The following is a 23,808-nucleotide window of genomic DNA, read 5'->3' as shown; positions in this document are numbered from 1 at the left end:
CTTGCGCTTAGCAGGGTGAGGTAAAGTGCTAAAGGCCTCAGACACCGCCATTTTTAGCTGTGTGGTAAAAACTGATGGTAAAAGGCCCCCTCCAGATGGAGGATTAAGCATGCTATGGGTAGCTGCGTGTGTAAAAGGAGATGAATGTTGGGTATGCACCTCATGGGATAGTGAGTCCTCAGATGTGGACGGCTCAGTGGTACTACAAGGGTTATCCTTCTTTGACCTAATAACGTTGTCAAGGAACATAATTGAGAGGGCGGGCATACCAAGGCCTTCTCACAATATAAACAGGTATAACTATTTAGAATAGAGGGAGTACCCACTAATATCTCAGAATCCTCTACAGCTTAAGCTAATGAAAGCAGGACACAGAAAATAAATTATTTTTATTTCTCAAAAAAACGTCACCTTTATACTTCCAATGGCTGGGGCACTCACCACCTCCTAGACCAAGACAATGCAGAGAAATAGCGTCTTCTCTGACAGCCAGCTCGGTCAGGAAAGAGGAAATGAAAGCGAGACCACACCCGGTCACATGCTATGAGAAAAAGCCCACCAAGCTACAAGCTGTGCAACGCTCAAAGTGAAAGTAAAAAACCTGGGTGTTCCAGCCATATAACAAACAGTATATGAGCCCAATTCAATCTCACACATAAGGCAGCATAAAATCAAACCATCACATTTGATTAATACCCACTGTTCAATAATCCCCCTGAGAAGATATTAACCCATGACTTTATTAAGGTAAAAGGAGCCACACTGTGACCCTGTCTTCTAGCCTTTTTAACATATGTAAAAATTTAAACAATCTTACCAGAATCCATGCTGTAGAACAGAAACACAGCCTCTCAAGTGTAAACTATAAAAAATAAAACAGAACAGAGGGGCGCCTCATGTGTGGTATCATCAAGCTTGTGCAAAACCACAGTATATTAAGAGCCAAATGGGTACTCACATGTTCATGTGGCACACCAATGTGCTTGTAGGAACAGGCTGCAGATTTAACAGGTGTGGCAGCTCACCCACAGTGGAAATTAGCCATCTACTGCAGTGGGAAGATGAAGCACAAAACAAGCACCAATCGTGCAGATCACTCAGAGTATAATTTGTATTTACTTTATAAAGGTGCCAAATGGGTACTCACATGCTAAATTAGCACACCAATGTGCTGGTAGAAACAAGCTGGCAAATTGAAATGAGGTGTGTCAGCTCACCACAAGGAGACTTTTCCTCAATGTGTAGTATCCAAGTGAAACAATGTCTTGATGGTCAGGCTCCCAAAAAAAACCCCATTAAAGCAGGCAAAGATAGGTGTATCCACTCATAAAAATGTTTCATAAAAAATACTATTTATTGTAAAAACAGATTAAAACCAATGTATAAAAGAGTGGACTAGGGTTATTCTAATCTTCCCCTAGAAATGCAAGCGTTTCTCAGCATAACAAGCCGTTTCCTCAGGCATATTATTCACCTTACTGTTATCCCTGCTTTAAATACCTACTGCCTAACACCAACAAACACTAGCCTCCCTTCAGGGGGGGGGGATGCTTACTAATTAATATCAAACACCTGACTGTTCCAGTTTTAACTACATAGTTGCCAGGCATGTGTATTTTCTATATTGACACAGAATGTATATACATATATATCCACATATTCCATTATATAATCTTATAAATATATGTAACCAACAATTCTTATAAATCAAGACACAATAGTGGTTGGATATAATTCAAATGATATACAATACATTAGTAAAAGTTTCACATTTAGATACAATTCATTGTTGAAATCTCACTTCATTTTTGTATCATTTTGTTTCAACTTTGTATCACATGATGTCAACCCCATCAACTGGTTTTTTTTTATATAAAATGCTAACTAATGGATTTTATTATCTCACAAGTACTTGCAGTCTTATAGGTTTTTTTTTAAAAAAAAGAAAATTTATATATGTATATATATATATATATATATATATATATATTCCTCGTTTGCAAGAAGGCACTCACTGGTCTTTAGTAAAAAACAACTTTTAATTCATAGATTTAAAAAGCAATTACATCCATAACGTTTCGATGTCGTTATGACATCTTTGTCAAATGAAAATAAAGGAGTTCGAGGATATAAAGCCAAGGAGTTGTACCAATTAAAGATATAAGTATCGATAACAGCAAAGTCCCGTATATGTATATGTAGTAATACAGCAATTGGAGTCCTCTATATCTTTATAGTATAATACACAGTGAACCAGAGAAAGTTAATATCCGGAGATGGAAGGCTCAAATCACAATATTGTTACAAACCACTCACCCACATATATTTTCCTTGTAACCGGTGAGCATCCACAGCAGTGGAAACAGTGCCCTTGAAGCCCTTACTGCTCACCTATCATACTCGCCATCTTTAGAGGGGTCGGAAACCGGAGAACTTATATCACATTTATACTGTTTTTGTGTTATGTTTTTTGTATATTATGTTTTTTGTGTAGTTACTCTCAGGAAGTAATTTTTTGTATAGTTACTCCCAGGAAGTCATTCTTTGATAAATTATCCTTGTGACTTACTACATTTAAACTTACCAATATACACACTTCCTATACCCTTGTATATATGCGCATATACATTCATATACCCATTACATGATATTTACTACACATTCACAGGTGATTGTTGTGTGTATATATACAGGCGTATATGCATTGTTTTTGTTTATTAACACGTTTTGTATATTAAAACGTTATGTATTGTTGTATATAAACTTGCTTAAACTTTACATTACGGAACATTGCTGTCTTTTCATATACAATTAACATGTTTTTTGAAGTGTGTAATTAAGGTAACATACTATATTATATTGTATAATCCTCAACTTACATGTTCTAATTCAATGTGCTGTAACATATTCTCTCAAGTTTCATTATGGATTTAAGCCCTGTTCTTGAAAATTTTATATATGTATATATTTGCAATTGTACTATTGGTGTGGTAGGAGTTAATACTTTTTGGTAGGTGTGTTCACACCAACCAATTACCTCTTAGAGCATGCTTTTTAAACTTTGTCAGCTAGTGCACCCACAGGTTTATGAATACGGCACCCAGCCGAAACGCGTAAAACCTGTTAGTCCTACTCTAACATGTGTTTTTAATGGATGTATATCAATAAAGCCTTCTTATTTTACCTACCTCGGATTTGAATCACTTCTTCTCATCTTTGTCAAATGTTCTGCTAACATCACCAATATAGGACAAACAGCGATTTTCTACTTTGGGAACATGTTTGTCCTATATTGGTGATGTTAGCAGAACATTTGACAAAGATGTCATAACGACATCAAAACGTTATGGATGTAATTGCTTTTTAAATCTATGAATTAAAAGTTGTTTTTTACTAAAGACCAGTGAGTGCCTTCTTGCAAACGAGGAATGGATACAATTTATATGAAGTGCACCCTGGCAGTTGTGGTAATGTAAGACTGTGCTTATCTCTCTTTGGAGGATATATATATATATATGTACCAATTAAGCTGGGTTTTCTTCCAACAAATATATTGGTCTCGCATTTAGCACCAAAAAGATTTGTGCACAAGAGGTTTTGTTGCGGCCATTGAACACTAAATGAGCTTTATCTTTCTTACTTGTTTTTATTTTTACTTTTCTAGTTGAAAAATGTGTATTTTCTTTTGTGCAGATTACCTATAGGCTTATATTGCCTGATCTTACTTCTGAATATACAGTCAATCAGTTCCTTTTTTCGCAGACATATATGTATATTTAATTATTTAGGATTGTACCAAATTGTTTTTCTGTTGTATTAACTACCATAAGACTATCTGGATTGAATATATACGTTATAGTGTGTTACCGTATTTTAAATGCGCTATATACTGATTGGCCCATATATTCATTCTCCGTTGTGGGAAGTGAGTCATAGCCTATCAAATTGGAGGTGTGTTCCCCTCTACTAATACCAGCCCAACTCAACTGTCAATGTTAAAGGACTCTGAAATCTGCCCACTTTGTATATGGATCAAAGGGCGCAAACAACCTACAAAAACAGGTCTCTCCACAACTCTCAACGTCACTGTCCAGCCTACATCACATTTGGATTGGCCCATATGTTAGCTGTGCGTCATAGAAGATATATCTAAACGCCTAACAAAAAATAGAGGTGTGTTCCTTTCCAATAACACCCGCTCGACTCTACTCTCAATATTGAGACATGTTTATGTATTCACCTATCTGACAACCCCACATAATCAATAAAAAATAAAAAATAATAAATAATAAGCCCACAATCAACAACAATCTCATACCCCTCCACAGTTCATTGTGTATTGTGGATGCCACTTGTAGTTGAGAAATCTGGGCGGTCAATTGAAGTTTGATTGATGGATTGGGTGCCAGAGTGTCACAACTAACGTTATGAACTCTGGAGGGGTATAAGATTGTTGTGAAGTGAGATTTCAACAATGAATTGTATCTAAATGTGAAACTTTTACTAATGTATTGTATATCATTTGAATTATATCCAACCACTATTGTGTCTTGATTTATAAGAATTGTTGGTTACTTATATTTATAAGATTATATAATGGAATATGTGGATATATATATGTATATACATTCTGTGTCAATATAGAAAATACACATGCCTGGCAACTATGTAGTTAAAACTGGAACAGTCAGGTGTTTGATATTAATTAGTAAGCACGCCCCCCTGAAGGGAGGCTAGTGTTAGTTGGTGTTAGGCAGTAGGTATTTAAAGCAGGGACAACAGTAAGGTGAATAATATGCCTGAGGAAACGGCTTGTTATGCCGAGAAACACGTTGCATTTCTGGGGGAAGATTAGAATACCCCTAGTCCACTCTTTTATACATTGGTTTTTATCTGTTTTTACAATAAATAGTATTTGTTATGAAACATTTTTATGAGTGGATACACCTATCTTTGCCTGCTTTAATGTTTTTTTTGGGGAGCCTGACCATCAAGACATTGTTTCACTTGGATACTACACATTGAGGAAAAGTCTCCTTGTGGTGAGCTGACACACCTCATTTCAATTTGCCAGCTTGTTTCTACCAGCACATTGGTGTGCTAATTTAGCATGTGAGTACCCATTTGGCACCTTTATAAAGTAAATACAAATTATACTCTGAGTGATCTGCACAATTGGTGCTTGTTTTTGTGCTTCATCTTCCCACTGCAGTAGACGGGTAATTTCCACTGTGGGTGAGCTGCCACACCGTTAAATCTGCAGCCTGTTCCTACAAGCACATTGGTGTGCTACATGAACATGTGAGTACCCATTTGGCTCTTAATATACTGTGGTTTTGCACAAGCTTGATGATACCACACATGAGGCGCCCCTCTGTTCTGTTTTATTTTTTATAGTTTACCTGGACCTATTGGTGAGGAGGAGGCTGCCAACACACACCTACTTTTGGTCTAAAAGAAGACTCACCCCACATCGTGGAAGTGAACCTTTATACAAAATTGTTGTACATATTTTGGGACAATTTGTTATACTTATAATTTTATATGTATGATAATTAATGTCATTAATATGGTAAATTTAAATTGTTGAGGAATTTAAAACATTATTGTATTCAGGTACATATTAGCGCCCCCTTCTATTGACTAGATTGTAGCCTCTCAAGTGTGACAGTCTAGTAGCATTGCTCCTGACATGGACTTGAGTGAGAGAACTGAGCAGGCAGTAAAACTCGTCAACACTGATTGCTTAGGAGCTCCTAGCAGGTAGTTTGGATGGGTCCGCAGAAAGACTCTCCCTGCATCTCCAGACTCTAACTTTCGTCAATGCTCTTACTAAGAGGCTGACAAGACTACTTAAAACTCCAGTCCCATATCGAAGGGCAGATACCCTTCCTAAGGAACTATTCCGAAATCTTCTGACACTTCTCTGCCTTCCTCCTGTGATGAAAGGCAAAGAATGACTGGGGGATGGGGGAAGTGGTAGAGGTATTTAAGCCTTTGGCTGGGATGTCTTTGCCTCCTCCTGGTGGCCAGGTTCAGTATTTCCCAACAGTAAGGAATGATGCCGTGGACTCTCCTTCTATTAAGAAGGAAACTAACACTTTAACAGCTCATTGTAATATATCTGGTAAATACGCTACAATAACACCTACACTTCTATGACCCAATATGCCCCTATATAACGCGCACTTGCCATCGCTTACATTATATAGCATAAAACCATTTAGCAGACAAAACAATCACATAAAGAGACCCAAAGCATCAACGTGTCATAAATATCCATCACATCCTAAGGCAGATGTCCAATAATAGACACACAGTAATGTAGTCCTTATTTAGCAGCTTTCGTCCGGAGCCACGGGGGGGGTGATTGATTACAACCTAGGTTCATAACTGCAAATATAGCCATGATGCCTTTCCTATACAACAGCAGTTGAATCTAAACTGTGCTTTAAATAATACAGTAAATACCTCTGTTTAGGAAAGGGCTTACCCATTACAAGACAGATAAATACCACTAAGTTAGTTATTAAACATCTAGGGCCCCATCCGATATGCAGCGTCGCCTGCAAAAGCCGGCGACGCCATTTTTTGCGCGGGTTTGGTATCCTATATACAGTGCCGCATATAAATGTGGCACGTATATTTCACCCGTCGGACGTAGTTTTTTCCCCCATAGACTAACATAGAAAAGCCGTGCAATTTGGTATCCAATATCCAGCGCAAGGCCTTACGTGGCAAAAATGGAGAAAACTTACTCCATTTTCACCTCGCCATAAAATGCAGCCGTAGCAGGCCTTGCGCTGAGTATGGGAGCACCATAACTCCCTAAAATGCCTACAAAAAGAAAACTAACACCTAACACATGCGCAATGTCTATCTACCTGTCAACCGCAATCCCCACCGCAATCCTTAATAAAGTGTTTAACCCCTAAACTGCTGCTCTCGGACCCCGCCGCCACCTACATTAAATATATTAACCCCTAATCTGATCCCCCTACACCGCCGCCACCTACATTAAATATATTAACCCCTAATCTGACCCCCCTACACCGCCGCCACCTACATTAAATATATTACCCCCTAAACCTAAGTCTAACCCTAACACCCCCTAACTTAATTATTATTTAAATAAATATAAATAATATTAATATTATTAACTAAATACTTACCTAAAAAATAAACCCAAAGGCCTAGATTTGGAGTTTGGCGTTAGCCGTGAAAACCAGCGTTAGAGGCTCCTAACGCTGGTTTTAGGCTACCTCCGGTATTTGGAGTCACTCAAAATAGGGTCTAACGCTCACTTTTCAGCCGCAACTTTTCCATACCGCAGATCCCCTTACGAAAATTGCGTATCCTATCTTTTCAATGGGATTTTTATAACTCCGGTATTTAGAGTCGTGTCTGAAGTGAGCGTTAGACATCTAACGACAAAACTCCAGCCGCAGGAAAAAAGTCAGTAGTTAAGAGCTTTCTGGGCTAACGCCGGTTTATAAAGCTCTTAACTACTGTGCTCTAAAGTACACTAACACCCATAAACTACCTATGTACCCCTAAACCGAGGTCCCCCCACATCGCCGCAACTCGATTAATTTTTTTTAACCCCTAATCTGCCGACCGCCAACTACGTTATCCTTATGCACCCCTAATCTGCTGCCCCTAACACCGCCGACCCCTATATTATATTTATTAACCCCTAATCTGCCCCCCACAACGTCGCCGCCAGCTACCTACACTTATTAACCCCTAATCTGCCGACCGCAAAGCGCCGCCACCTACGTTATCCTTATGTACCCCTAATCTGCTGCCCCTAACACCGCCGACCCCTATATTATATTTATTAACCCCTAATCTGCCCCCCCTCAACGTCGCCTCCACCTGCCTACACTTATTAACCCCTAATCTGCCGAGCGGACCGCACCGCTACTATAATAAAGTTATTAACCCCTAATCCGCCTCACTAACCCTATAATAAATAGTATTAACCCCTAATCTGCCCTCCCTAACATCGCCGACACCTAACTTCAATTATTAACCCCTAATCTGCCGACTGGAGCTCACCGCTATTCTAATAAATGTATTAACCCCTAAAGCTAAGTCTAACCCTAACACTAACACCCCCCTAAATTAAATATAATTTACATCTAACAAAATTAATTATCTCTTATTAAATAAATTATTCCTATTTAAAGCTAAATACTTACCTGTAAAATAAATCCTAATATAGCTACAATATAAATTATAATTATATTATAGCTATTTTAGGATTAATATTTATTTGACAGGCAACTTTGTAATTATTTTAACCAGGTACAATAGCTATTAAATAGTTAAGAACTATTTAATAGTTACCTAGTTAAAATAATTACAAAATTACCTGTAAAATAAATCCTAACCTAAGTTACAATTAAACCTAACACTATGCTATCATTAAATTAATTAAATAAAATACCTACAATTACCTACAATTAAACCTAACACTACACTATCAATAAATAAATTAAATACAATTCCTACAAATAACTACAATGAAATAAACTAACTAAAGTACAAAAAATAAAAAAGAACTAAGTTACAAAAAATAAAAAAATATTTACAAACATAAGAAAAATATTACAACAATTTTAAACTAATTACACCTACTCTAAGCCCCCTAATAAAATAACAAAGACCCCCAAAATAAAAAATGCCCTACCCTATTCTAAATTACTAAAGTTCAAAGCTCTTTTACCTTACCAGCCCTGAACAGGGCCCTTTGCGGGGCATGCCCCAAGAAGTTCAGCTCTTTTGCCTGTAAAAAAAAACATACAATACCCCCCCCCCCAACATTACAACCCACCACCCACATACCCCTAATCTAACCCAAACCCCCCTTAAATAAACCTAACACTAAGCCCCTGAAGATCATCCTACCTTGTCTTCACCTCACCGGGTATCACCGATCCGTCCTGGCTCCGATATCTTCATCCAACCCAAGAGGGGGCTAGACATCCACTGAAGAAGTCCAGAAGAGGGTCCAAAGTCTTCATCCTATCCGGGAAGAAGAGGCGATCCGGACGGCAACCATCTTGATCCAAGCGGCATCTTCTATCTTCATCCGATGACGACCGGCTCCATCCTGAAGACCTCCACCGTGGACCCATCTTCTTCCGGCGACATCCAACTGAAGAATGACGGTTCCTTTAAGGGACGTCATCCAAGATGGCGTCCCTCGAATTCCGATTGGCTGATAGGATTCTATCAGCCAATCGGAATTAAGGTAGGAATATTCTGATTGGCTGATGGAATCAGCCAATCAGAATCAAGTTCAATCCGATTGGCTGATCCAATCAGCCAATCAGATTGAGCTCGCATTCTATTGGCTGATCGGAACAGGGGTTAGGGGTTAATAATTGAAGTTAGGCGTCGGCGATGTTAGGGAGGGCAGATTAGGGGTTAATACTATTTATTATAGGGTTAGTGAGGCGGATTAGGGGTTAATAACTTTATTATAGTAGCGCTCAGGTTCGCTCGGCAGATTAGGGGTTAATAAGTGTAGGCAGGTGGAGGCGACGTTGTGGGGGGCAGATTAGGGGTTAATAAATATAATATAGGGGTCGGCGATGTTAGGGCAGCAGATTAGGGGTACATAGGGATAATGTAAGTAGCGGCGGTTTACGGAGCGGCAGATTAGGGGTTAATAATAATATGCAGGGGTCAGCGATAGCGGGGGCGGCAGATTAGGGGTTAATAAGTGTAAGGTTAGGGGTGTTTAGACTCGGGGTACATGTTAGAGTGTTAGGTGCAGACGTAGGAAGTGTTTCCGCATAGCAAACAATGGGGCTGCGTTAGGAGCTGAACGCGGCTTTTTTGCAGGTGTTAGGTTTTTTTTCAGCTCAAACAGCCCCATTGTTTTCTATGGGAGAATCGTGCACGAGCCCGTTTTTGAGGCTGGCCGCTTGCGTAAGCAACTCTGGTATCGAGAGTTGAAGCTGCGTTAAATATGCTCTACGCTCCTTTTCTGGAGCCTAACGCAGCCTTTATGTGGACTCTCAATACCAGAGTTATTTTCATGGTACGGCCAGAAAAAAGCCGGCGTTAGATTTTCGGGTCGTTACCGACAAAACTCCAAATCTAGCCGTAAGATAGCTACAATATAATTAATAATTACATTGTAGCTATTTTAGGATTTATATTTATTTTACAGGTAACTTTGTATTTATTTTAACTAGGTACAATAGCTATTAAATAGTTAATAACTATTTAATAGCTACCTAGTTAAAATAATTACAAAATTACCTGTAAAATAAATCCTAACCTAAGTTACAAATACACCTAACACTACACTATCAATAAATTAATTAAATAAATTAACTACAATTATCCTATATAATAAATGGCCAAGTATGTTTGTCAGATGCAGTCATGCGCAGTAGAGACTGCACGTGACAAACATACCTGGCCGTTTGGATCCTGACACTCAGCACAGAGCAAGGCTGAAGCGGAGTGTCAGGGAGCGTGGCCGGGTGTCGCGAGGGGTGTGACCGGGCACGGTGAGGGGCGTGGTCGGGCGACGCGAGGGGCATGGATGGGCGGGTGTCGCCGCGATGGGGCGTGGCCAGGCGGGGTGCCGTGATGGGGGCGTGGCCAGAGAGGCAAAGGCTTTCAATAGACAGAGCCAGAGAGGGAGCAGGAGAGGGGGGGAGAAGGGCCAAAGAGGGAGGGAGAGAGCCAAAGCGGGGAAGAGAGCCAAAGAGGGGGGAGAGAGAGAGCCAAGGAGGAAAGAGAGCCAAAGAGGAGAGAGAGCCAAAGAGGAGAGAGAGCAAAAGAGGGGAGAGAGCCAAAGAGGGGGGAGAGAGAGCCAAAGAGGGGGGGGAGAGAGCCAAAGAGGGGGGGGAGAGAGCCAAAGGGGGGGAGAGAGCCAAAGGGGGGGGAGAGCCAAAGAGGGGGGAGAGCCAAAGAGGGGGGAGAGAGCCAAAGAGGAGAGAGAGCCAAAGAGGAGAGAGAGCAAAAGAGGGGAGAGAGCCAAAGAGGGGGGAGAGAGAGCCAAAGAGGGGGTGGAGAGAGCCAAAGGGGGGGGGGGAGAGCCAAAGGGGGGGGAGAGAGCCAAAGGGAGGGGGGGGAGAGAGCCAAAGGGGGGGGAGAGCCAAAGAGGGGGGAGAGAGAGAGCCAAAGAGGAAAGAGAGCCAAAGAGGAGAGAGAGCCAAAGAGGAGAGAGAACCAAAGAGGGGGGAGAGAGAGTCAAAGAGGGGGGGGAGAGAGAGCCAAAGAGGGGGGGGGGAGAGAGAGCCAAAGGGGGGGGGGGGGAGCCAAAGAGGGGGGAGAGAACAAAAGAGGGGGGAGAGAGCAAAAGAGGGGAGAGAGAAAGCAAAAAAGGGGAGAGAGAGCAAATAAGGGGAGAGAGAGCAAAAGAGGGGAGAGAGAGAGCAAAAGAGAGGAGAGAGAGCGCAAAGGAGAGGGGGGAGAGAAAGCAAAAGAGAGGGGGGAGAGAAAGCAAAAGAGAGGGGGGAAGAGAGAGCAAAAGAGAGGGGGGAGAGAGCAAGGGGTGGGACCGCTGTACTGCAAAAATGGCCCGTGTACACAGGCTTTAGTACTAGTCTAATATAAAATACAATTAAATAAACTAAACTGTATTACAAAAAAAAAAACACTAAATTACAAAAAATATAAAAATATTACAAGAAGTTTAATCTAATTACACCTAATCTAAACCCCCTAATAAAATAAAAAAGCCCCCCAAAATAACAAAATTTCCCTACCCTAAACTAAATTACAAATAGCCCTTTTGCGGGGCATTGCCCCAAAGTAACCAGCTCTTTTACCAGCCCTTAAAAGGGCTTTTTACGGGGCATTGCCCCAAAGTAATCAGCTCTTTTACCTGTAAAAAAAGCAATGCAATACCCCCTCCAACATTACAACCCACCACCCACACACCCCCACTCTAAAACCCACCCGATCCCCCCTTAAATAAACCTAACACTACCCCATTGAAGATCACCCTACCTTGAGCCGTCTTCACCCAGCTGGGCCGAACTCTTCATCCGATGCGGGCACAAGTGGTCCTCCACCCGGGCAGAAGTCTTCATCCGATCGGGGCAGAAGAGGTCCTCCATCCAGCAGAAGTCTTCATCCAAGCGGCATCTTCTATCTTCATCCTTCCGGCGATGAGCGGCTCCATCTTGAAGACCTCCGGCACGGAACATCCTCCTCGGCCGACGACTAACCGACGAATGACGGTTCCTTTAAATGACATCATCCAAGATGGCGTCCCTCGAATTCCGATTGGCTGATAGGATTCTATCAGCCAATAGGAATTAAGGTAGGAAAAATCAGATTGGTTGATTTAATCAGCCAATCGGATTGAAGTTCAATCCGATTGGCTGATTGGATCAGCCAATAGAATGCGAGGTCAATTTTAATGGCTGATCCAATCAGCCAATCGGATTGAACTTCAATCCAATTGGCTGATTAAATCAACCAATCAGATTTTTCCTACCTTAATTCCGATTGGCTGATAGAATCCTATCAGCCAATCGGAATTCGAGGGACGCCATCTTGGATGACATCATTTAAAGGAACCGTCATTCGTCGGGTAGTCGTCGGCTGAGGAGGATGTTCAGTGCCGGAGGTCTTCAAGATGGAGCCGCTCATCGCCGGAAGGATGAAGATAGAAGATGCCGCTTGGATGAAGACTTCTTCTGCCCCGATCGGATGAAGACTTCTGCCCGGCTGGAGGACCACTTGTGCCCGCATCGGATGAAGAGTTCGGCCCGGCTGGGTGAAGACGGCTCAAGGTAGGGTGATCTTCAATGGGGTAGTGTTAGGTTTATTTAAGGGGGGATTGGGTGGATTTTAGAGTAGGGGTGTGTAGGTGGTGGGTTGTAATGTTGGGGGGAGTATTGTATTGCTATTTTTTTTTACAGGTAAAAGAGCTGATTACTTTGGGGCAATGCCCCGCAAAAAGCCCTTTTAAGGGCTGGTAAAAGAGCTGGTTACTTTGGGGCAATGCCCCGCAAAAGGCCCTTTTAAGGGCTATTTGTAATTTAGTTTAGGGTAGGGATATTTTTTTTATTTTGGGGGGCTTTTTTATTTATTAGGGGGCTTAGATTAGGTGTAATTAGATTAAACTTCTTTTAATATTTTTTTATTTTTTGTAATTTAGTGTTTGTTTGTTTTTGTAATATAGTTTAGTTTATTTAATTGTATTTTATATTAGATAATTGTAGTTAATTTATTTAATTAATTTATTGATAGTGTAGTGTTAGGTGTATTTGTAACTTAGGTTAGGATTTATTTTACAGGTAATTTTGTAATTATTTTAACTAGGTAGCTATTAAATAGTTATTAACTATTTAGCTATTGTACCTAGTTAAAATAAATACAAAGTTACCTGTTAAATAAATAGAAATCCTAAAATAGCTACAATGTAATTATTAATTATATTGTAGCTATCTTAGGGTTTATTTTATAGGTAAGTATTTAGTTTTAAATAGGAATTATTTAGTTAATAATATTAATATTATTTATATTTATTTAAATAATAATTAAGTTAGGGGGTGTTAGGGTTAGACTTAGGTTTAGGGGGTAATATATTTAATGTAGGTGGCTGCGGTGTAGGGGGCTCAGATTAGGGGTTAATATATTTAATGTAGGTGGCGGCGGTGTAGGGGGATCAGATTAGGGGTTAATATATTTAATGTAGGTGGCGGCGGTGTAGGGGGATCAGATTAGGGGTTAATAAATTTAATGTAGGTGGCGGCGGGGTCAAACCCATAATAGGTTGTCAACATACCTACATTGTTCACAGCTACTGCAAATGGCAGTATATATTTCTTTTCCTTTCTGTACATAGTGCTATTTGACAAATCATAAACATATATGCACTAAGAGGATACTGGGCTCTGACTCTTGCATCTATACTACACAAATGATTATATCATTGTAATGTCAATATTTCCCTTAGATGCAATTTTTGTTGTTGTTTTTCTAAGTGTTTATTTATATGGAGACCTATAGAGACCTATACCATTGAATAGCGGATGAAAAATTGGGAATATTATTCATATTGTGTAAACCAGTCCTGATATGATGTTAATATCTGATATGCTGATTACACTTTTTCCTCAATAAAAACTTTTAAAAAAAAACTTTTATTAGACGGTGTTAAAATGAATGTAACTGTACTTTGCAATGTATTTTTGATGTGCTTTGTGCAACTTTTTAGTTTCCGAAAACAGTTAACCAGAGCCAGGGATAGGCACAGACAAAGGCTGTGGCAGACATTTTCCAAAGTACCGACCTTAGTGAAGGACACCAAGGTACATTTGAAATTAAAAACATTATTTTATAGTGCTTGGTGTTATTATACTGATGCAGATACCACTGATCCTATAACCAGCTCTCCTCTACCCATGTGCCAGTGTCACTACTGTGTTATTATATAGTTTCCAGGGCCGCCATCAGGGGGTGACTGGGGTGACTCCTGTCAGGGGCCCAATGGGACAGGGGGCCCCATGAGGCAAAAACAACTTCTATTTAAAAAAAAAATAATTGGCAGCCACCAGAGGGTACTACAGCAGAGTGCTATTGAGTGTGGGAAATTTTATTACAAGGAGTAAAGTATTAGCATTTGAAAGGATTTCTGAGTGTGCACTAAACCACTATGACTTGGCACCTAAGTTTGTACAGTGTGTGCCTGAGTCAGACAGCAGATCACTTTCATTTGCAGAGGAGGTAGGACTTAGTAAATGTTTTTTATTTCTTTGTGCAATTTTGGATTGTAATTTCAGTGTGGTAGTAGTTGTATGGTGGAGCCAGGGGTCCATAAAAACATTTTTTTAGCAATATGCAGCAGTGTATTTATGATTATTTTACAATGCTGTAGAAATACTAATATTTAAAGCCATGCAGAAATGTTTCCTTCTTAATACACAAATGGTAGGTGCCCTTTTGGCAGATATGAGGTTGTTTTTTTTTTAAATTAATATATATTCCAGTTTACTGCCCCTTTATGCAAGGACTTTCCAGATACAAGGAGGCATTTTATCTAAGATTTTTACATCTGCATAAAATGTTATACTCTCAGACTAAGATTGCTCAGTGTTTGAATAACACTTAACACTGTTCAGTTTACACTACAGCTGACTTAATTTTGAAAAACATACAAACAAGCCTAAATCCTGCATTTAACCAGATCTAATGGTATGAGACTGAGTACCACAGCTTATTGTTCCACCAAAACCATATAGAGTACAGAATTTTCGAAATCCATAAGTACAGCTGACAGATGGGAACATTTGTACACCATATTTGAAGTGGTGCTTTGGGTTGGGGGAAATGGGGGAAAAAAAGCAAACATATGTCAAACTTTCAAAAGTACTTTTCTTCATCTAGCTATCTACCCAGATCATTAATGTACAATTTTTAATTCACAGAATTATTTTTGTTTGTACATTTGCAAATATGATTCTTTAAAAAGGGATCTCTTAATTTCTGCAATTTTTGTATCATGCATGTCACACACTGTTGATTTAGGGGATACATTGTGCAGAAATGTTACCTCCTGTGAGTGTTTCTGTGGGTGTCTCTGTTTATGTCTTTGTGCTTTTGTTTGTGTCTCTATGAGTGTGTATGTATTTTTTTCTGTGGGTCTCTGTGAGGGTGGGTGTGTATGTCTTTGTGCATTTTCTGTGGATATCTGTGATGGTGTGTGCATATGTCTTTGTGCTTTTTCTATGGGTGTCTCTGTAAGTGTGTGTGTTTGTATGTCTTTGTATATTTTCTCTGGATGCCTCTGTGAGGGTGAGTGTGTATGTCTTTGTGTGTTTTCTGTGGATGTCTCTGTGAGGGTGGGTGTGTGTGTATGTATGTCTGTGTTTTCTGTGGATGTCTCTGTGAGGGTGTGTGCGTATGTCTGTGTGTTTTCTGTCAGTGTATCTGTGAGGGTGTGTGTATGCCTTGGTGTGTTATCTGTGTATGTCTCAGTAAGGGTGTGTGTGTATGTATGTCTTTGTGTGTTTTATGTGGTTGTCTCTCTGTGTGTGTGTATGTCTTTGTGTGTCTTCTGTGGGTGTCTATCTGTGTATGTGTGTGTGTGTGTGTGTATGTCTTTTTGTGTTTTCTGAGACTGTCTCTGTCTGTTTCCTTGGGTGTATGTGCAAGTTTGTGTTTGAGTTTGTGTGTGTGTGTGTCTGTGTGTCCATTGTCTGTTCCTTTTTAGGACATTTTGACCTTACTACTGATATTCACATGTTTCTACAGACTTTGAGACTAATGAGACCTTTCCGGAAGTCACTAATCCACCATTTAACCTTTAAATTATTGTTTCAGCCGTTCAGGGCCCTTTCTTTCAGCCACTGCATGCTGTTGTCATCATTTAGTTGGCATCTTCCTTGACAAAAAAGATAATCAGAACGCCATATTTTGTTTTGTAAATCTCCTTTATTGACAAAACTGTAGTCTACCTCATTACTTTTCAGGTCAATGTAAACAAGTGCTGAGTGTCTGTTTGGATTTCTGTGTCTGAGTGTGTTTGTGTGTTTCTTTGCGTGTCTGCTAGAGTGTCTATATGTGAATCCTTATGTGTGAGTGTGTGTTTCAGTGTATGAGTGTGTCTGTGTGTTACTGTGTAAGTGTGTTACTACCTTTAAAACATTCCCAAGTTTTAATACACTTAAGAATAAAGTGCATATACGTTTTAGTCACTTGGTCAAAAATTTCACATGTCAAAGTGGGGGGGGGGGGGCTGATCAATGGTTAAAGGGACAGTACATTGTAAAATTGTTTTTATATGAATGTATTTTCAATGACTTGTTATACCAGCTGCAGAGTATAAAATGTATGAGAAATTGCATTTTTCGGTTTATTTGTTTATATGAAGTAGCTGGTTTTGTGCTTTCAAATCACCGCCTATTACAATGGGTTGAGCTTCAGATGATATCAGATATCATTATGTTATCACTTTTTTATGTACACAGACTTGCTTCCTTATCTTATATTTGTCTAGAAAACCAAAGCTCAATACTTAGAGAGAACAAATATGCTGCTGTGATACACTATATATAAATATGCTGCTGTGATACACTTTATACAAATATGCTGTTGTGATACACTATATACAAATATGCTGCTGTGATACACTGTATACAAATATGCTGCTGTGACCCACTTTATACAAACATGCTGCTGTGAGACACTATATACAAATATGCTGATGTGATACAATGTATACAAATATGCTGCTGTGTTACACTATATACAGATATGGTGCTGTGATACACTATATACAAATATGCTGCTGTGATACACTATATACAAATATGTTGCTACAATACACTATATACAAATATGCTGATGTGATACACTATATACAATCATGCTGCTGTGATACACTATATATAGATATGCTGCTGTTATACACTGTAAACAAATATGCTGCTGTGATACACTAAATACAAATATGCTGCTGTGATATACTATATACAAATATGCTGCTGTGATACACTATATATATAAAGATGCTGCTGTGATATACTATATACAAATATGCTGCTGTGATACACTATATACAAATATGCTGCTGTGATACACTATATACAAATATGCTGCTGTGATACACTATATATAAATATGCTGCTGTGATACACTATATACAAATATGCTGCTGTGATACACTATATACAAATATGCTGCTGTGATACACTATATATAAATATGCTGCTGTGATATACTATATACAAATATGCTGCTGTGATACACTATATATAAATATGCTGCTGTGATATACTATATACAAATATGTTGCTACAATACACTATATACAAATATGCTGATGTGATACAATGTATACAAATATGTTGCTGTGTTACACTATGTACAAATATGCTGCTGTGATACACTATATACAAATATGCTGCTGTGATACACTATATACAAATATGTTGCTACAATACACTATATACAAATATGCTGATGTGATACACTATATACAATCATGCTGCTGTGATACACTATATATAGATATGCTGCTGTTATACACTGTAAACAAATATGCTGCTGTGATACACTAAATACAAATATGCTGCTGTGATATACTATATACAAATATGCTGCTGTGATACACTATATATAAAGATGCTGCTGTGATATACTATATACAAATATGCTGCTGTGATACACTATATATAAATATGCTGCTGTGATATACTATATACAAATATGCTGCTGTGATACACTATATACAAATATGCTGCTGTGATACACTATATACAAATATGCTGCTGTGATACACTATATATAAATATGCTGCTGTGATATACTATATACAAATATGCTGCTGTGATACACTATATATAAATATGCTGCTGTGATATACTATATACAAATATGCTGCTGTGATACACTATATACAAATATGCTGCTGTGATACACTATATACAAATATGCTGCTGTGATACACTATATACAAATATGCTGCTGTGATACACTATATACAAATATGCTGCTGTGATATACTATATACAAATATGCTGCTGTGATACACTATATATAAATATGCTGCTGTGATATACTATATACAAATATGCTGCTGTGATACACTATATACAAATATGCTGCTGTGATATACTATATATAAATATGCTGCTGTGATACACTTTATACAAATATGCTGTTGTGATACACGATATACAAATAATATGCTGCTGTGATACACTGTATACAAATATGCTGCTGTGACCCACTTTATGCAAACATGCTGCTGTGATACACTATATACAAATATGCTGATGTGATACACTGTATACAAATATGCTGCTGTGTTACACTATATACAGATATGGTGCTGTGATACACTATATACAAATATGCTGCTGTGATACACTATATACAAATATGCTGCTATGTTACACGATATACAAATATGTTGCTATGTTACACTATATACAAACATGCTGCTGTGATACACTTTATACAAATATGTTGCTGTGATACACTATATACAAACATGCTGCTGTCATACACTATATTCAAATATGCTGCTGTGATACACTGTATACAAACATGCTGCTGTGATACACTGTATACAAATATGCTGCTGTGATACACTATATACAAACATGCTGCTGTGTTACACTTTATACAAATATGCTGCTGTAAAACACTATATACAGATATGCTGCTGTGATACACTATATACGTACAAACATGCTGCTGTGAGATGCTATATACAAATATATATATATATAAAAATATATCTATACTATAATCGCGTTTGTAATGTGTCCGTCACCAGCTGCGCATGCATCCTCAAAGGAATGTTGGCTGCGCGCGCAGCCAAAAGAATCTGCATCCAGGTGGATTTAAAAAATGGCAGGGTGGACATGCAACCGCCAGCACAAATAAATAAAAAACATTTAACCGGCCGCAAGAAATAAAAACACGTAACCGCCCGCATGAAGTATAACAAAAAAAGCTAACCTCCTGCACGAAGTATTAACAAACACCTAAACCGTCAACCCCCACATCACAAAACAATAAAGTAATTAACCCTTAATCCGCATATAACATAATTAAAATATTAACCTCTTAACCGTCAACCACCCACATCACAATAAACCTAATTAACCTATTAACCCCTAAACCGCAAAGCACCCACATCACAATAAACCTATTTAAACTATTAACTCTTAAACCGCCAGCCCCTCATATCGCAATCAACCTAATTAACCTATTAACCAATAAACCGCCAAACACCCACATCGCAATCAACCTAATTAACCTATTAACGTTTAAACCGCCAAAAACCCCACAACGCAAATGACTAATTTAATTACTAAGCCCTCTAACCTAACACCCCCTAAATTAACCGCAATTACAACTAAATTACAAAAAATAAAAAAGTCTAACATTACAGACAAAAAATAAACAAAATTATCAAAAATAAAAAAAATATATACCTAATCCCTATCGCCTAGATTTAGAGTTTGGCGTTATCCGTCAAAACCAGCGTTAGAGGCTCCTAACGCTGGTTTTGGCCTACCACTGGTATTTGGAGTCAGTCAGGAAAGGGTCTAATGCTCACTTTCCAGCCGCGACTTTTCCATACCGCAGGTCCCCCTACGCCATTTGCGTATCCTATCTTTTCAATGGGATCTTTCTAACGCCGGTATTTAGAGTCTTGGCTGAAGTGAGCGTTAGAAATCTAACGACAAGACTCCAGCCGCAGAAAAAAAACAGGAGTTAAGAGCTTTCTGGGCTAACGCCGGTTCATAAAGCTCTTTACTACTGTGCTCTACAGTACACTAACACCCATAAACTACCTATGTACCCCTAAACCGAGGCCCCCCCACATCGCCGCCACTCGATTAAATTTTTTTAACCCCTAATCTGCCGACCGCACACCGCCGCGACCTACGTTATCCTTATGTACCCCTAATCTGCTGCCCCTAACACCGCCGACCCCTATATTATATTTATTAACCCCTAATCTGCCCCCACAACGTCGCCGCCAGCTACCTACAATAATTAATCCCTAATCTGCCGACTGCACAGCGCCGCCACCTACGTTATCCTTATGTACCCCTAATCTGCTGCCCCTAACACCGCCGACCCCTATATTATATTTATTAACCCCTAATCTGCCCCCCACAACGTTGCCGCCAGCTACCTACAATAATAACCCCTAATCTGCCGACCGCACCTCACCGCTACTCTAATAAATTTATTAACCCCTAAAGCTAAGTCTAACCCTAACACTAACACCCCCCTAAGTTAAATATAATTTAAATCTAACGAAATAAATTAACTCTTATTAAATAAATTATTCCTATTTTAAACTAAATACTTACCTGTAAAATAAACCCTAATATAGCTACAATATAACGAATATTAAGAACTATTTAATAGCTACCTAGTTAAAATAATTACAAAATTACCTGTAAAATAAATCCTAACCTAAGTTACAATTAAACCTAACTCTACACTATCAATAAATTACTGAAATAAAATACCTACAATTATCTACAATTAAACCTAACACTACACTATCAATAAATTAATTAAATACAATACCTACAAATAACTACAATTAAATAAACTAACTAAAGTACAAAAAATAAAAAAGAACTAAGTTACAAAAAATAAAAAAATATTTACAAACATTAGAAAAATATTACAACAATTTTAAACTAATTACACCTACTCTAAGCCCCCTAATAAAATAACAAAGACCCCCAAAATAAAAAAATGCCCTACCCTATTCTAAATTTAAAAAGTTCAAAGCTCTTTTACCTTACCAGCCCTGAAAAGGGCCATTTGCGGGGCATGCCCCAAATAATTCAGCTCTTTTGCCTGTAAAAAAAACATACAATACCCCCCCCAACATTACAACCCACCACCCACATACCCCTAATCTAACCCAAACCCCCCTTAAATAAACCTAACACTAAGCCCCTGAAGATCTTCCTACCTTATCTTCACCATGCCAGGTTCACCGATCCGTCCTCCGAAGTCTTCATCCAAGCCCAAGCGGGGGCTGGAGATCCATAATCCGGCTGAAGTCTTCTATCAAGCGGCGGCTGAAGAGGTCCAGAAGAGGCTCCAAAGTCTTCATCCTATCCGGGAAGAAGAGGAGATCCGGACCGGCAACCATCTTGATCCAAGCGGCATCTTCTATCTTCATCCGATGACGAATGGCTCCATCTTGAAGACCTCCGGCGCGGATCCATCCTCTTTTTCCGACGTCCAACTGAAGAATGAAGGTTCCTTTAAGGGACGTCATCCAAGATGGCGTCCCTCGGATTCCGATTGGCTGATAGGATTCTATCAGCCAATCGGAATTAAGGTAGGAAAATTATGATTGGCTGATGAAATCAGCCAATCAGATTCAAGTTCAATCCGATTGGCTGATTGGATCAGCCAATCAGATTGAGCTCGCATTCTATTGGCTGATCGGAACAGCCAATAGAATGCGAGCTCAATCTGATTGGCTGATCCAATCAGCCAATCGGATTGAACTTGAATCTGATTGGCTGATTCCATCAGCCAATCAGAATTTTCCTACCTTAATTCCGATTGGCTGATAGAATTCTATCAGCCAATCGGAATTCAAGGGATGCCATCTTGGATGACGTCCCTTAAAGGAACCTTCATTCTTCAGTTGGACGTCCGCGTTGGAGGTCTTCAAGATGGAGCCGTTCGTCATCGGATGAAGATAGAAGATGCCGCTTGGATCAAGATGGTTGCCGGTCCGGATCTCCTCTTCTTCCCGGATAGGATGAAGACTTTGGAGCCTCTTCTGGACCTCTTCAGCCGCCGCTTGATAGAAGACTTCAGCTGGATTATGGATCGCCAGCCCCCGCTTGGGCTTGGATGAAGACTTCGGAGGCTTGGATGAAGACTTCGGAGGACGGATCGGTGAACCTGGCATGGTGAAGATAAGGTAGGAAGATCTTCAGGGGCTTAGTGTTAGGTTTATTTAAGGGGGGTTTGGGTTAGATTAGGGGTATGTGAGTGGTGGGTTGTAATGTTGGGGGGGGATTGTATGTTTTTTTTTACAGGCAAAAGAGCTGAATTATTTGGGGCATGCCCCGCAAATGGCCCTTTTCAGGGCTGGTAAGGTAAAAGAGCTTTGAACTTTTTTAATTTAGAATAGGGTAGGGCATTTTTTTATTTTGGGGGTCTTTGTTATTTTATTAGGGGGCTTAGAGTAGGTGTAATTAGTTTAAAATTGTTGTAATATTTTTCTAATGTTTGTAAATATTTTTTTATTTTTTGTAACTTAGTTCTTTTTTATTTTTTGTACTTTAGTTAGTTTATTTAATTGTAGTTATTTGTAGGTATTGTATTTAATTAATTTATTGATAGTGTAGTGTTAGGTTTAATTGTAGGTAATTGTAGGTATTTTATTTAAGTAATTTATTGATAGTGTAGTGTTAGGTTTAATTGTAACTTAGGTTTGGATTTATTTTACAGGTAATTTTGTAATTATTTTAACTATTTTAGCTATTAAATAGTTCTTAACTATTTAATAGCTATTGTACCTGGTTAAAATAAATACAAAGTTGCCTGTAAAATAAATATTAATCCTAAAATAGCTGCAATATAATTATTTGTTATATTGTAGCTATATTAGGGTTTATTTTACAGGTAAGTATTTAGCTTAAAATAGGAATAATTTATTTAATAAGAGTTAATTTATTTCGTTAGATTTAAATTATATTTACCTTAGGGGGGTGATAGGGTTAGGGTTAGATTTAGCTTTAAGGGTTAATCCATTTATTAGAGTAGCGGCGAGATCCGGTCGGCAGATTAGGGGTTAATAATTGAAGTTAGGTGTCGGCGATGTTAGGGAGGGCAGATTAGGGGTTAATACTATTTCTTATAGGGTTATTGAGGCGGGAGTGAGGCGGATTAGGGGTTAATAACTTTATTATAGTAGCGGTGAGGTGCGGTCGGCAGATTAGGGGTTAATAAGTGTAGGTAGGTAGCGGCGACGTTGGGGGCGGCAGATTAGGGGTTAATAAATATAATATAGGGGTCGGCGGTGTTAGGGGCAGCAGATTAGGGGTACATAGGGATAACGTAGGTGGCGGCGGTGTACGGAGCGGCAGATTAGGGGTTAATAATAATATGCAGGGGTCAGCGATAGCGGGGGCGACAGATTAGGGTTTAATAAGTGTAAGGTTAGGGGTGTTTAGACTCGGGGTACATGTTAGGGTGTTAGGTGCAGACTTAGGAAGTGTTTGCCCATAGGAAACAATGGGTCCGCGTTAGGAGCTGAACGCTGCTTTTTTGCAGGTGTTAGGTTTTTTTTCAGCTCAAACTGTCCCC

This window comes from Bombina bombina, chromosome 7 (assembly GCF_027579735.1).
Source record: "Bombina bombina isolate aBomBom1 chromosome 7, aBomBom1.pri, whole genome shotgun sequence".
NCBI classification, from domain to species: Eukaryota; Metazoa; Chordata; class Amphibia; order Anura; family Bombinatoridae; genus Bombina; species Bombina bombina.
Note: the sequence above shows the minus strand (reverse complement) of the source record.